Below are 13869 nucleotides of genomic sequence, written 5' to 3'. Positions count from 1 at the left end.
CCCCCCCCCCCCCTCTTTTTCGCGCACCGCCAAAGTGTATCCGTGGGTGGGGACACCCGTCGGACCCATCCCTTCGCTTCTTTTGCACCGGCACCGCGGTGCGGTGTCCTCCTCGACTGCCCCGCAGCAGCGCCGGTGAGCGGAGCTCCCCGGGACGTAGCAGGAATCGGGCGGGCAGCGGGGCCGCAGGGAGCGCAGCGGCTCTTTCAAAAGACACGTGCGGCTCTTCCTTCTTCTTCTTCTTCTTTTATTTTTTTTTTTCCTTTTTTTTTTTCTCTTTTTTTTTTTTTTTTTTTCTTCCTTCCCCTCCTCCCCTTCCTTTCCCTCTTTTTTTTTTTTTATCTTTTTTCTTTTCTTTTTTTTTTTTGTTCTTTTTGGTGCTTCCCATGGAGATGCCTCTCGGATGCGCACCGCCCGCCCTTTATTTGCCTTCCCCACCCCATCCCATTCCCAGCTCAGCTCCGTTCCGAGACTCCATCCCTGGGGCCGCATCCTTCCTCTGAAATCGGATGCGCGGTGTTGTGTTGTGGGGCTGCCCCGGCTCGGAACGGGGCTGTAGGCTGCTGTTCGCTCGAGCAGAGAGCGGAGCAGAAGGAGGAAAAACTGGCCGGGCATTAAAAAATAATAATAACAATAAAAGCATAAAGAGGGATAATTAAGGGAAAAGGGAAAAACAAACAAACAAACACCCACGTAACCCGGGAAGTTCTGTGTGCATCCGATGGTGCGAAGGAAAAGGCAGAAAGGATGGTGAGAAGAGCCCTGCCGCCTCCACCTGCGGCCGTTCCCAGCTGTCAGCTCCGCCGGAGCTTCTTCTCAGAGCGGCCGTTCCGCTGCGCGCAGCGCCGGCAGTGCGTGGAGACCCGCGCGTGGGGCAGCGGAGGGACGGGGCGAGAGGAGAGAGACGGAGAGGAGGAGGATGAAGATGAAGATGTGCTGCCGGGGGTTAACGGGTGGGAAATCTGCGTCCATTTCTTTTGTTTCAGTGTCAAATGAAGAGCTTTGAGGTGTGACTGGAACGAAACTTTTTTTGGAAGTGAGATGAAAACTCTTTGGGAGAAAAAAACCAACAATTTTTGTTTGTTTGTTTGTTTGTTTGTTTCTTCTGCACGTGGGTCCCGTCTGTCCTTTCATATTTATTCGCCTGAACCAAGCAACCCTAAACAACCAAGCAAGCGAAAGCGGGACGGAAAGCAAAGTGAAAATGGAGCGCAGGGTTCAAGCCGGGAGCACGCTGAGGACCGCCGTAGTCGCGCTGCTGAGGACGGTCGGGTGTCAGTAGGAGACGCACCGCACCGCGGCGGGGACACCCCGGCCCCGCACCACCCTCGCAGTCCGGGCCACCCAGGGGACAAGCTCCTGAAAAGGGCATCCCGATGTGCCATAAATCCATCCTAAAGCCACCGAGAACGTTTTGATTCCAGAAGAAATCCGGCTGGTGTTTATTGGGATCCTGTTGCTTTTCGAGGTTTTGCTGTTGTACGTTTCATTTGTTAAACACGAAGAAGCCCCACAGAGCTCTAAGAGAGGTGTGAACTTGCAGTTCAGGTATAGAAACTGCAGTGTGGGTCATTCCAACTTCTCACACGTCCTCCAAAATGGCTTTTGCACCTGAACTGCAGGCAGCTGGTTGGCCATCCACCTCACGGCTGTACCAACCATGCCACTGAAAAATAACTTCCAAATACTGCTACTACTACTACTAATAATAAAGTTTTAATTTTTAAAATCCTGCTTTCATTTTTCATCAGCAAAATGGTTTGTTGAAATGATCAGAAGGCGGTACGGGGCGCAGTCACACTCCAGCATTATTAGGTCTCTATGCAGTGTTGTGCTTGGATCGAGATTTCAAAGGTATGCCATAAAACCTCAGACAGCCCTCCTCCCCCAGGGATATTTATCTTACACATTTAATTGCTCAGTAAAACAAATTCTGAGTGCGTGTGCTTGTATGGAGAGGGTTTGGATCGGTTAATTTCAGTACATCCGCTGTTCTGCAGCAGCTCAGTGGGTCTCTGCACCAACATCCCTGGGACTTGGGATTTTCCATTGGTCCTGTGAGGAGGCAGGAGTCAGTGATCCTTGTGGGTCTTTTCCAATTCGGGATATTCTGTGATTCTGTGACTGTGGGGAAGCAGAGGCTGTGCCCGGCTGTGGGCTCCCATCCATCTGCTGAGCAGCCCTCCTCATAACGCTATCTCCTGGCTATACATGAGGATTTAAGAAGAAAAACAAAAGAAAGTTGTTTAAGGATAGGCCAAATCCCTGCTCTGCTGAAGCACATCACAGCACTCCACAAACCTGCTTGCAGCAGAATAGGGCTCCTTCATCTTACTCTGGTATCACATTCAGACGGTCATTTTTCTAATGGCTTCCCTCTCGATAACAATGTGCAACAAACCCTCAAGAGATGCAATGCTATTAGTTTATCTGCCTTACAGATAAGTGAAGGGAAAGATAAGTAACTTCCCCAAAACCTGGCAGCTGATTTGGTTCAGATCTAGGAAAAGAAACCATAGGTCCATCCCAAACTGACCATTTTGCTCCCATTGCCAGAAAAGCAATATCCCATGATATTGGTCAGAATCCCTGCAAGAGGTCCCTTCCATTCATTGCCTGACAGTGCTCTCCCATACCCAGCCCTGTGCACTCCCATACCCAGCCCTGTGCTCCCCCATATCCAACCCTGTGCTCCCCCATACCCAGCCCTGGGCACCCACCCATGAAGCTCCCAGCTTCCCCTTCCAATGACACATTGACTGCATCCACCCCAGCGTGGCACAGTGCACTGGAAGTGGGATTTCATTCTTTAGTGCGTTGAATAAATCATCCTAACAATTCCAAGATGTATTTACAAAACAAAGCCTGGCATTCAGCATGGCAGATTTTAAATAAAATCTACTTTGATATATCTAAGCTAACACGAGAACTGCTGTCTGCAAGGCATATATTTTAATGCGTCAAATAATTACAAAAGGGCCTATTACTGGAAAATGGCTGTTGGAGGCTCTGATGTCCATAACAATATTAATCTGCAGAAAATACTCTGAGTGACTTTTTCAACAAGGAGCTTCCAAGGCTGGAGCCTTTAATCCAGACCAGCTTGCGTGCAGCTGCAGAGCATTCAGCCTTTACCATCAGGTCTCACCATTGTCCCAGCACACCCCACGACACTCCATGGCATTAAAGCACCGCTGCGTGGCCGGAGCGACTTGTCACTAAGATGTATCACTTGGCAGAGAGCAAAACAAAACAAAACAAGAGAACAGAGTGCAGTCTATACCACGGCTCTGGTTTGCTCAGCTCCGTTACGCTTTGTGGTGTTTGACACCAGCTCACTGCCGAGCCCCCACGCCGAGGTCTCCTTTCCTGAGGCTCTGGCGCCCCGGTGTGTCTTGGTTTTGGAAGACTCAGCAGCACAACACAGCTCAGTGCTGGGAACACAACACTTGGGCATGCGAGATTTCTATGAAGACAGCATGGAGATGGTGGGCAACAATCTGATTGCACACCCTATCCACCCTCCTTCAGATCCAGCCCTGTCCTCTTGCAGCTTCAACCAGAGCCTGGTGACAAAGAGGCTCATGTTTTAAAGCAACAATTAGAATAATAGAGTTTGAGTTGGAAGGGACCCTCAAGGGCCATCTAGTTCAGCTCCCCTGCAATGAACATGGACACCTACAGCTCCATCAGGTTGCTCAGAGCTTCTGAGTAACTCACCCTGAGTGTTTCCAGGGACGGGGCATCCACCACCTCTCTGGACAACCTGTGCCAATGCCTCAGCACCCTTATGGTAAAAAACTTCTTCCTTATATCCAGCTTAAATCTCCCCTCTTTCAGTTTGAAACCATTTCCCCTTGTCCTTTCACAACAGACTCTACTGAAGAGTCTGTCCCCTTCTTCCTTATAGCTCCACTTTAGATACTGAAAAGGCACTTTCAGGTCCCTGGAGCCTTCCCTTCTCCAGGCTGAACAGCCCCAGCTCTCTCAGCTTGCTCACGTAGGGGAGTTCCCATCCCTTGCATCATTTTTTAGGTCCTTCTCTGGACGTGCTCCAGCATGTCCACGTCTCCCCTGTACTGAGAACTCCACGTCTGGACACAGTGCTCAAGGTGAGGCCTTACCAGCACACAGCAGAGGGGCAGGATCACCTCCCTCGACCTGGTGGCCACACAGAATACAGAATCACAGACTCACAGAATAGCCAGGGTTGGAAGGGACCTCAAGGATCATGAATCTCCAACCCCCCTGCCACATGCAGGGCCACCAACCTCCACATTTAATACCAGACCAGGCTGCACAGGACCCCATCCAACCTGGCCTTGAACACCTCCAGGGACGGGGCATCCACAACCTCTCTGTGCAGCCTGAATAATGTAGCCCAGGATATGTCTGGCTTTCTTAGCTCATGAGGGTTATCATAATCTTTTCTACATCCTCCCTTGTATCTTCCAGTATACATGAAGTACAGATTTGAGCCTAAATAAAAGAAGTAAAAATAAAGCATTACAACTATCTTACACTCTTGAGGGGTCAGATTCACACAGCGGATGGGCATTACTGCCCCTGTGGGAGATACTTATCTGTATTTCTCTAACAATGACTGGAACATAAATCCCAGTGTTCTTCAAGGGTAAAGGCAGAGGTAGAGGAAAATCAGTTAAGAAATATAAGAAAATCCTAACAGTATTTGCTGTGATGTCCGGCATAATTATTGGCTGTGGGTGCCCCATCCCTAGAGGTGCTCAAGGCCAGGTTGGGTGAGGCCCTGGGCAGCCTGAGCAGGTGGGTGGCAGCCCTGCCCACAGCAGGGAGTTGGAACAAAATGTGGGCTTTAATGTTCCTTCCAACCCAAACCATTCTATGATTAAATATCCCTTATCTTGAAGATAAGTTGTACACAAAGGAATGAAGAGAATGGCCTCAGGATACAGGTGGGCCAGCTGGACACAGAGGAAGGAGACCAAGACAGTCTGAGTTCTGCTGAGATTTACTCTACCAGAGGTCCTGATATCAATGGGCTCTGCTGAAGAGAGACCTCTAAGCTTTTGCTTTCCTGCCTTCCAGCTGCTGGCACTTGCTTCAAAACATGCCAGGGATGTGCATGTCTGAGGGGCACGGTGTTTGTTTGGGACTATTCAGAAAACACACACGCTTTGCAAAGCGTCACTGGAAAAACACAGCACGCAAACACAGGCAGGTTATCGCTTGCCCTACAGTCAGCATCGCCTGCTTTGCACTTAACCTCACTAACCTGGAACAGCCCTCCCTGACACCTGCCTTGCCCTTCCCAGCCATTAGGCAGATGGCCCAGCTGTAGGACACGTAGCCCTGCCCTGCCTTTTATGTATGGGTGGGTGGTGGTGATGCCTTTGTTTCCCACCTGGGGTGCTTAGTGCTCTTTTCACCAGCTCTTCTATGGCAGCCTCCCTTGTCCCAGTACATCTGGTCCCTAAGGCTGAGGGGAAGCCATCCCAAAAGGTACTGCTCACCCAGCCCTGCCTTCTTCTGCTCTCACAGTTTGTAGAATATCAAGTTGCCTCCCTCTGTGAGGCATCCTACTGAAGATAACCAGATTAAAATAACCCCGGAGAGGGTTGCCTAGCTCAGGGGCCTTGCCTAACTCCATGCTCCCAGGGTAGGGAATTAGGGCACTTGCCCCACTGCCCACTTCACCACTGGGGATGGATATGGGCAGGTCTTAACCCCTGCCTCTTGCAATGTGCTCTGAGATATGTTTCAAAATAAGCTGCTACTTGCTTAATCCTCCTCCAGACCCGTGGAGGAACCTGAGCTTGGCTAACAGTCCTGTGCTCATGTGGAGCCTCCCCAGAAGGAGAACCTTTCCCCATGAGCATGGGAGCCGTGCTCCCAGTTGGTCCTGGTGGCACAAGTGATGTGAGAACCTCTCCATTTGAGCACACTGAAGCTGTTCTTCTTGCCTCCATTTGATGCTCTTCCTTGGCAGTGCGAAAATAACTTTATGATTATTACAATTTCATTTCAGAAGGCAAGAGTTGATTGCAAAAGCTCACGGTTTATCCTATGGGCGAGTGTTGGCCAAACTCAGCACTGAGATTTTAAGCCCCAACTTCCTATGTTAACAGGCAATGCACTGGCTTGGCTCTGTTTACAGGCAGTCGATTGAGCACAAGAACTTAGAACAGGAATGAAAAATCATCCTGTTTGCATCTGCAACAAAATTAGCCCCACAGTGGATGGCCTCCTCTGCTGAATTACAACATGACTGAGCCCACACTGGGGACTGAAACAGAATCACGTGGCTGGTTAAGAGCAGCATTATTAGGATTATTATCGGTGGCTGGATCAGGCCCAATATCATGCAATTATTCAGTACCTTTAAGTTACAATTAGGTGTGACAGAAGCAGCCTGAGTGGCTGACAGCAGAGAGTGTTTGGCCTTTCTGGCCACCCAGCTCCCTGCATGCAGAGCTCAGAGCACAGACAGATGGTCAAGGTGAAGCTCGCTGCTTCATCTGGTTGCAGGGATTTCTATCTCAAGCCACTCACTCCAAAGAAGAGCTGGCAGAAGAGGTTTGGTTCCCAAGCTCCAGATGCTGTGGGGTGAAGCTCAGCACCTCGGGCTGTGATTTTGCATCAGGGAGTTCAACAGCAATAGCAGATTCACACCCTATTCTCCACCTCATGCCTTCTTTTCTCTTCTTTTTGTGAAGACCTGCTGGATGGATTTGCTTTGGGGAGAAATAAAAGAAAAAAAGAATGCAGCCCTTTGCCTTAAGCAGATACGTCCCTGAATATGTTTCCAATCTGGCCCACCAATCGTGCAGCTGAAGGACATGGGGACAGCCAGTGCTGCTGAGAGCCAGTGGTTGGGAAACCACAGCCTTACCTTATACAGTAATAAGCTTTTTGTGCCTCCTTCCATTCCTGCACCTGAAAAGCATTGCTGCTTCTCTGCAAGAGGCTGTCCTGGCCTCCTGCAGATGAGATGGGCTCTGCTGGATGCCCGGCTGCCCCACAGGGAAGGAAACAGAATTCACGTATGGAAAAGCATGTGTGTACACATAACATTGTACTACACGTGCCTTCAGCTCTGAGTTTGTCCCACCAGATTTACATACAGCAGAAAACACTGCCTCTGTACAGTGAGCGCCGACCCACCATGTACTGGGAGCGAGCCGCTGCTGCACACGCAGCTTAGCAATGCGTTAACACGTTGTAAAAGGCCGTTTGATCGCCACGGAATTGCAGATGAGCTAAGGACAGAAAACAAGCGGTGATTCACAAATGACTCATTTCAGCGCTTCTCTCCATTGCAGCCGTTGCAGCAGGCCCTGAAACGAGCCCGGCGCGGTCCCCGAGCCCGCAGTGCCCCGATCACTTTGTGCAAAGTGTAAGTACTGTTCTAAGGACTAAATGGAACGCGTGGGTCTCGGTCGTTCCCATCAGGAATTCCCGCATTTAAAGTATGACATAAAAGTGAATATTTCTGCCGTTCGGCCCTCACAAGGCGGGGGTCCCGAGAAATCATCGCGTGTGTGAATGGGCAGATTGAGCCTTCGTGCTTTTCCCGTCGGATTTAAAATCGCATCGCTGATGGAAGCTTAGAACACCCCCCCCCCCCCCCCCCCGGTGCGCTCCCCGCGGGCTGGACGCGGCCCCGGCCACGCCGGCCTCACCCCGCAGGGCTCACGTTTCGTCCCGCAGCGGAGAACCACGCCGATGCTCGAGCCAACATTGCCATCCAGTGGCACCGCGGACAAATGACACGGGAGAGGCTCGGCAGCGGCTGGCAAGCGTCCTGCATCGGGTCAGTCGCTACGGGCAGCGGTAAGACGGGATGCCCCGCGTCACTCAGAGCACACTAGTGCAGCTGCATCCAGTACGCTGCTTGCCAGCAGCTCGCAGCTGTACAATATGTATTGTATTGCAAACAGCGTAGCCTGCAGGAGCATGAAGGTGATTGTTCCCCTATACTCTATGCTGGTGAGGCTGCACCTCTAGTACTGTGTTCAGCTTTGGGCCCCTCACTATAAGAAAGATATTGAGGCCCTGGAGTGTGTCCACAGAAGGGCAATGAAGCTGTGAGCACAGATCTTATGGGAAGCAGCTGAGGGAACTGGGGTTGTTCAGCCTGGAGAAGAGGAGGCTCAGGGGAGACCTTATTGCTCTGTGCAACTCCCTGCAAGGAGATGGTGGTGACGTTAGGGGTTGGTGTCTTATCCCAGGTGACTGGTGATAAGACGAGAGGGAATGGCCTCAAGTTGCACCAGGTTGGATATTAGGAAAAATTTCTTCCCAGAAAACAGTGGCGAGGCACTGGAATAGCCTGACCAGGGAGGCGGTGGAGTCACCATCCCTGGAGGTGTTTAAGGAAAGAGCAAATGTGGCATTGAGGGACACGGTTAGTGGGTATGGTCAGGATGGATTGGCAATTGGACTGGATGGTCTCAGTGGTCTTTCCAAACTTAACAATTTTATGATTCTATGAAAAAAAACGTAAGCTTTCTTTTCTAGAAAATGGAATAAGTTGATTTGGTCTGGGCTTTGGGACATATCCATCATCTGCTAGATCTCTGTGTCTTGGCTGTGCTGCCACTTCTGCTCCTCCAAATCAGCTGGGTTCCTCTCCCAGCCCAAAGGAGCCAGTGACAGACATTCTGCATTGTTGTAACTTAGGGGAGAAATCTGTTCAGTTTTAAGTGGTTGCATAAGAAGAGTCAAAAGGACTGACTTCTTCCTGCCAAAGCTGGGAGTACAGCAGTGAGGTTACTCCACCTCCTCTGAAAGTCATCTGTATGCCAACAGCAGGCCTGGTTGGAGGAAGAGAGCAAAAACCTACCTACCTTTGTGTAGGAATGGGGACATCAACAGAAATGGTGCACCTTTAGACCCAATGTAATGGCATGTAAAACACCATAAATTTAATGCTTACACACAGCCGCATCGCTAGAGCTCAGTCCCTAAGCAGGCTGGATATTAAATTGATCAAAGTGGTAATGAAAGTGGGAATTACTCCATCTCAGCTGACACAAGGCAGGTGACCTTATTAAAAAATATGCCAGTGTATTTAATGGGGTAGGGCAGTTTCTTGGGGAATTAATGATTAATGTGGCTATAACTTTGGAAATCTCATAGCTAACACCCCTATAGTGGAAGAGAGAAAAAGTCTCTCTTCCACTATAAGAAATGGATGAAATTCTTGGGCTGGGACAGTCTGAATGCAGGTGCATGGATTCAGCTGAGAGGTGTCCCATGCAGATATTGGAAGCTGAGGGCTATGAAAAAGCAAGGAAGCAGGGCAAGCAAACCCAGCACATTTCCTCACACTCTTCCAACCTCCAATCTCTCGCACTCCAGCGTCTTCCTGTGATGGATGTGCTTGCTGTGTATTCAGGAACAGTCCTCTCTCTTATCAATATCCCAGCTACTTCTTCAGTGCACTTGTGAGTAGAGGGAGCTTGCTGAGATTTATAGAATCGTTAAGGTTGGAAAGATCACTGAGCTCATCTAGTCCAACCACCAACCCTTCCCTGCCATGCCCTCTATCCATGTCCCCCAGTGCTACATCTACCTTAAACACCTCCAGGGACGGTGACTCCAACACCTCCCTTGGCAGCCTGTGCCAGTGCCTCACAACTCTTCATAAGAAGAAATTTTCCCTAATATCCAACCTGAATCTTGTCATGCCAAATCCAGCAAGAAAATTCTCTAACTCCAATGTGGTGTTAGACAGAAAGAATCCTTTATTCCTCATGATACCTACTGGGCGACTTGATAAACAAGCACACTCTCAGAGTTCAGGTTCTACATTCAAATGTAAACAGTTAAGACCTACATATGCAGTACATTGGCATTCATATTCATTCTTTTCTATTGGTATATGCTAATGTCCCTCTGGGCTTGCATGGTAGCATCCAGGGTGGCTGTACCCCCACTTACTTCATCCTCATTTTTGTCCACCATCAGTTTCACCACTGAGGCTTTTGGCTGACATTTAGCTGTTTTTCCCCAGCTTGGCAAATTCCCACTGCTTGTTAGGCCATAATGAGTAACTTCCAAAACAGTACATGTGAAAATCCAAAGAAAATGTCCTTGTACCTGGTGAAATGCAGAGATAAGTAGTGTATTATGATTCCAGTGCTTCTTGTGAAGCAGAATTAGGCTGTTCGCACACCAAGCAAAATTGAAACAGAAAGTTTTAGAATTAGTACTCAGTAGTACTTGATCATTAGTACTTGATTCTTCTTGCTAAATTAATATATTGGTCTTTAAACTAATATATACTGATCCCTATTGCTAAACAAACCAGCCTGTATCAACTTCCCCTGGCACAGCTTGAAGCCACTACCATTCATTCTGTTAGGAGTATGCTCTGCTGCTGCTGCTGCTTGCTGTAGGCTTGGGGAAAACAGGCTTTTCCACACATTCTTTGCAAATAAAAAGGAGTATAGGAAAAACTATCCTGAACATAAGCTAAGGGTTCAGGCCAAGGAGCATTAGGAATGTGAGCAACTGGCAGGAAGCTGTAAGTAAGAGAATTTGTGCCAAAGTAGAACAGGAGAAAGATGCTAGGAGAGTTGTGAGACAGCAAAGTGGAGCTACATGTTAAATGGGATCCAGGCAAGCTGCAAAAAGATCCGAGAAATTGCCATTAACTAACTCATTACAAGACTTTGAAAACCCATGTTGGGGTTCCAGCTGCCAGGTGTGTGTGGTAAGTGGCAAACCCAACAAGAAAATCCTGGTCTGAGAAAGGCAGTTTTGCTGGAAGGGACCAGACAAGAAGAGTCTGGCTGCAGAAGCTGAGAATCATAAAATCATAGAATGGTTTGGGTTGGAAGGGATTTTTAAGAAGCTAAGGAATGTGATGTTGTGCAAAAGAGGTTTCCAGTACTCTTCTAACTGTCTGATAACCTCTAGTGACCCAATACAGGGAGACCAGATTGTCTCAGCTTCAGAAATACCATCAGGGGCTGCTTTGGACCTCATGGGGCCTGGCAATTGCGGTCACTGCCCTTCCCATAAGAGAGCCATAAAATGATTGTGTAAGCTGCAGAACAAGAGACAAAATGAGCACTAGCCTCCACCCAAAGCAAGGGCAAACAGAAAGGTGCTTGGGAATGAGAAGCATCTGGGAGCTGGTGGCTTTAGCTCAGTGCTGTTTTGGGTGTAAGACAGCAGAACTAGCAGAGAATTGGGAAAAAGGCATAGGAATGGATGTGATATAGAGCCTGAAGAGGGTGATACTGGTTAGTTGGTGTGGATGGCAAAGACAGTGGGGGAAAAAGGAGACTGTCTTCAGGTCAGAAGCACAAGTTTGGGGCTTACAGTGTGAGATTACCAGCAGACCACCAGCACAGTTTGCTTAACCCAGACTCTTGGTTATATAAAGAGGAGACCTTGACATACAGTAAAGCCTCTGAAGGGAAAATGAGGCAAGGGAAGCTTATAAACCCAAGACAAGCCTTAAGAAAGTGATACTTAGGTGCAACAAAAGGAGCTGTTTTCACCTCTGGGAAGAAAACTGCAGCTGTGTCATACAGGCCAATTTCCTCCACAGTTTGACAGCCAGCCTTTGTCACTGGCCACAGAAATGTTTGCCATTTGCGGGTGGCTCATCGTGACTCACCAAGAAGCTGGCAGGCTCTAGCAGCCATGGCTGTCTCCTGTGCAGAAATGGAGTGGAAATATCTGAACTACAGAGAAACCCAAGAAACTCCCCAAAAATCCGCCCCTCAAAGCTTATCATTTAGCTACAGAAAACTTGCAGCTTCTGAAACAGAGACTCGTAAGTATGGCTTGTGCAGGAATTTCATCAAGTTTAAAGTTCTTTTTCAAGCCTTAATAACGGGTCTGACCTGGTAAGAAAGACTCTCAAAGGGCAACAGGTGCCTACCAGGAACCTCTGACTGTCACTGGAGGAGTAAAAAGATGAAACAGGCATCAAACTGTTTTGTGTGAAAAGATATGAGAGGTGGAATACATGCCAAAAAGCCAACTGCCACAGATTTATAATTTAAGTGCTTTTCCTTCCTATTTAGGGTCAATCACAAAATTATTGCACAAGCACTTTTTCCTTCCTGAGTGCTCCTGGACTATTTTGAGCTTACCAAAGTTGCAGTGTAATGGTAACTAGAAGAGATGACAAGCCTATTTCTAAATGATGACAGAGGTCTTTTGTTAGTGTTTTCTTACAATTCCTGGGTGTGACAGGATCCCCAGGCCAGCTAAAGCCAAGCAAGGTGATACAGTAATAGAAACAATCAGAGGAAATAGAGAAGGAAAGGAGCTAGAAAATCACCAGGTCTGGACCAGTATGACCTGTAAAGCAGCTGAAAAAGCTGTGCCCAACCTGCTCCTCAAAACCATCAAAAGAAAATTCCAGCCTCTTCAGACCATCTAATCTACAGTCACCTGTTTAGCACTACAAAGCTTCTCTAATGTCTGATCTTCACCTCCACTGATGCTATCTATGCTGATTAGTTCTATCCACAGAGAATGCGGAGAATCATAAAATCACTTGAGTTGGAAGGGACCCTTAAAGGCCATCTAGTTCAGCTCCCCTGCCATGAACAGGGACACTTAGATCGGGTTGCTCAGAGCTCCATCCAGCCTCACCTTGAGTGTCTCCAGGGACGGGGCATCCACCGCCTCTCTGGACAACCTGTGCCAGTGCATCACCACCCTTATGGTAAAATACTTCTTCCTTATATCCAGCTTGAATCTCCTCTCTTTCAGTTTGAAATCATTTCCCTTTGTCCTATCACAACAGAATCTACTGAAGAGTCTGTCCCCTTCTTCCTTACAGCTCCACTTTAGATACTAAAAGACTGCTCTCAGGTCTCCCTGGAGCCTTCTCTTCTCCAGGCTGAACAGCCCAAGCTCTCTCAGCCTGTCAGAATCAGCTACTCCCTTTCATATTTGCATCAGGCTTTGCTCCAAATTTTTATATATATACAAATCATATATATATATACAAACACAATGTTCAAAGACTTTCTGGTTTTTCTGATTTTTTTTTTCCCCACTAGATAAGTACATATTATTTCAGTCATTCCTGGCAGATATTTTCCAGATCTTCACGGGCTTTCTGCTTGTTTTGCACCCAGCAACAAGTCGCAGAGCCAGAACTGTGAGCAATGCAGGCAGCAGGCTGTGGGCAGCTGTGCTTTGCAGATCAGCTTGCTCACAGCCTGCAGGTGGAGTTGTGTTCTTCCCGTGACTGCTGGGGCACCTATAGCTGAGGACAGACTCCCAGTTTGTGCAGGCAGCTGAGGCTTAACACTATGCATCTTGGAATTAATTTTTCTCCAGCAAGCCAGGCCTGTGACTGGCTTTGGATCGCATCCGTAAGTGGTAGTGCTCAGTAGAAGACAAAATCTGGAAGCCCCAGTGGCCAGACTTGATGCTCCCAAGGGTTCATATTCGTGAAGTTAGTAAACACCCAAATGTTTGCGAAATCCATTGTGAGCCATCTTTGGGCACTCCTCTAGTGCAAATGATAGCAGCATGAGTACATTTGTGCTCTGCTGTTATGCACATCAACCTGCATTACGAAACAGCCTTATCTCCATGCCTTATCTCTACCAGTATAATCTATAAAATGCAGTTGTATTTAACAAAAGAACACCAATTTCTCCATCACAGTTAGCCTGTCCTCTATTGGAACATATTTAATTACAACTCTCTTTTCCTGCACAAGAGGATAGATGAACAGTGAGGAGGATGCAGCGCTGCTGCTCCTGAGCAGCTGGTGAGGGGTGGTTTTTCACACAGGTAAGTACAGGTCCCCACTGGAAATTAATTGGAAAAGGGAGCAGAAAAGCACTCTGCATTGGAGCAGTCATGTGTTTAAGTTGAGAATTGTGTGCTCTGCTGGAGACC

Source organism: Lagopus leucura, unplaced genomic scaffold, assembly GCF_019238085.1.
Source record: "Lagopus leucura isolate 7727_CA_CO unplaced genomic scaffold, USGS_WTPT01 Super-Scaffold_100002, whole genome shotgun sequence".
NCBI lineage: Eukaryota > Metazoa > Chordata > Aves > Galliformes > Phasianidae > Lagopus > Lagopus leucura.
The sequence above is the reverse complement of the archived record's forward strand: the minus strand, read 5'-3'. Positions refer to the sequence as shown.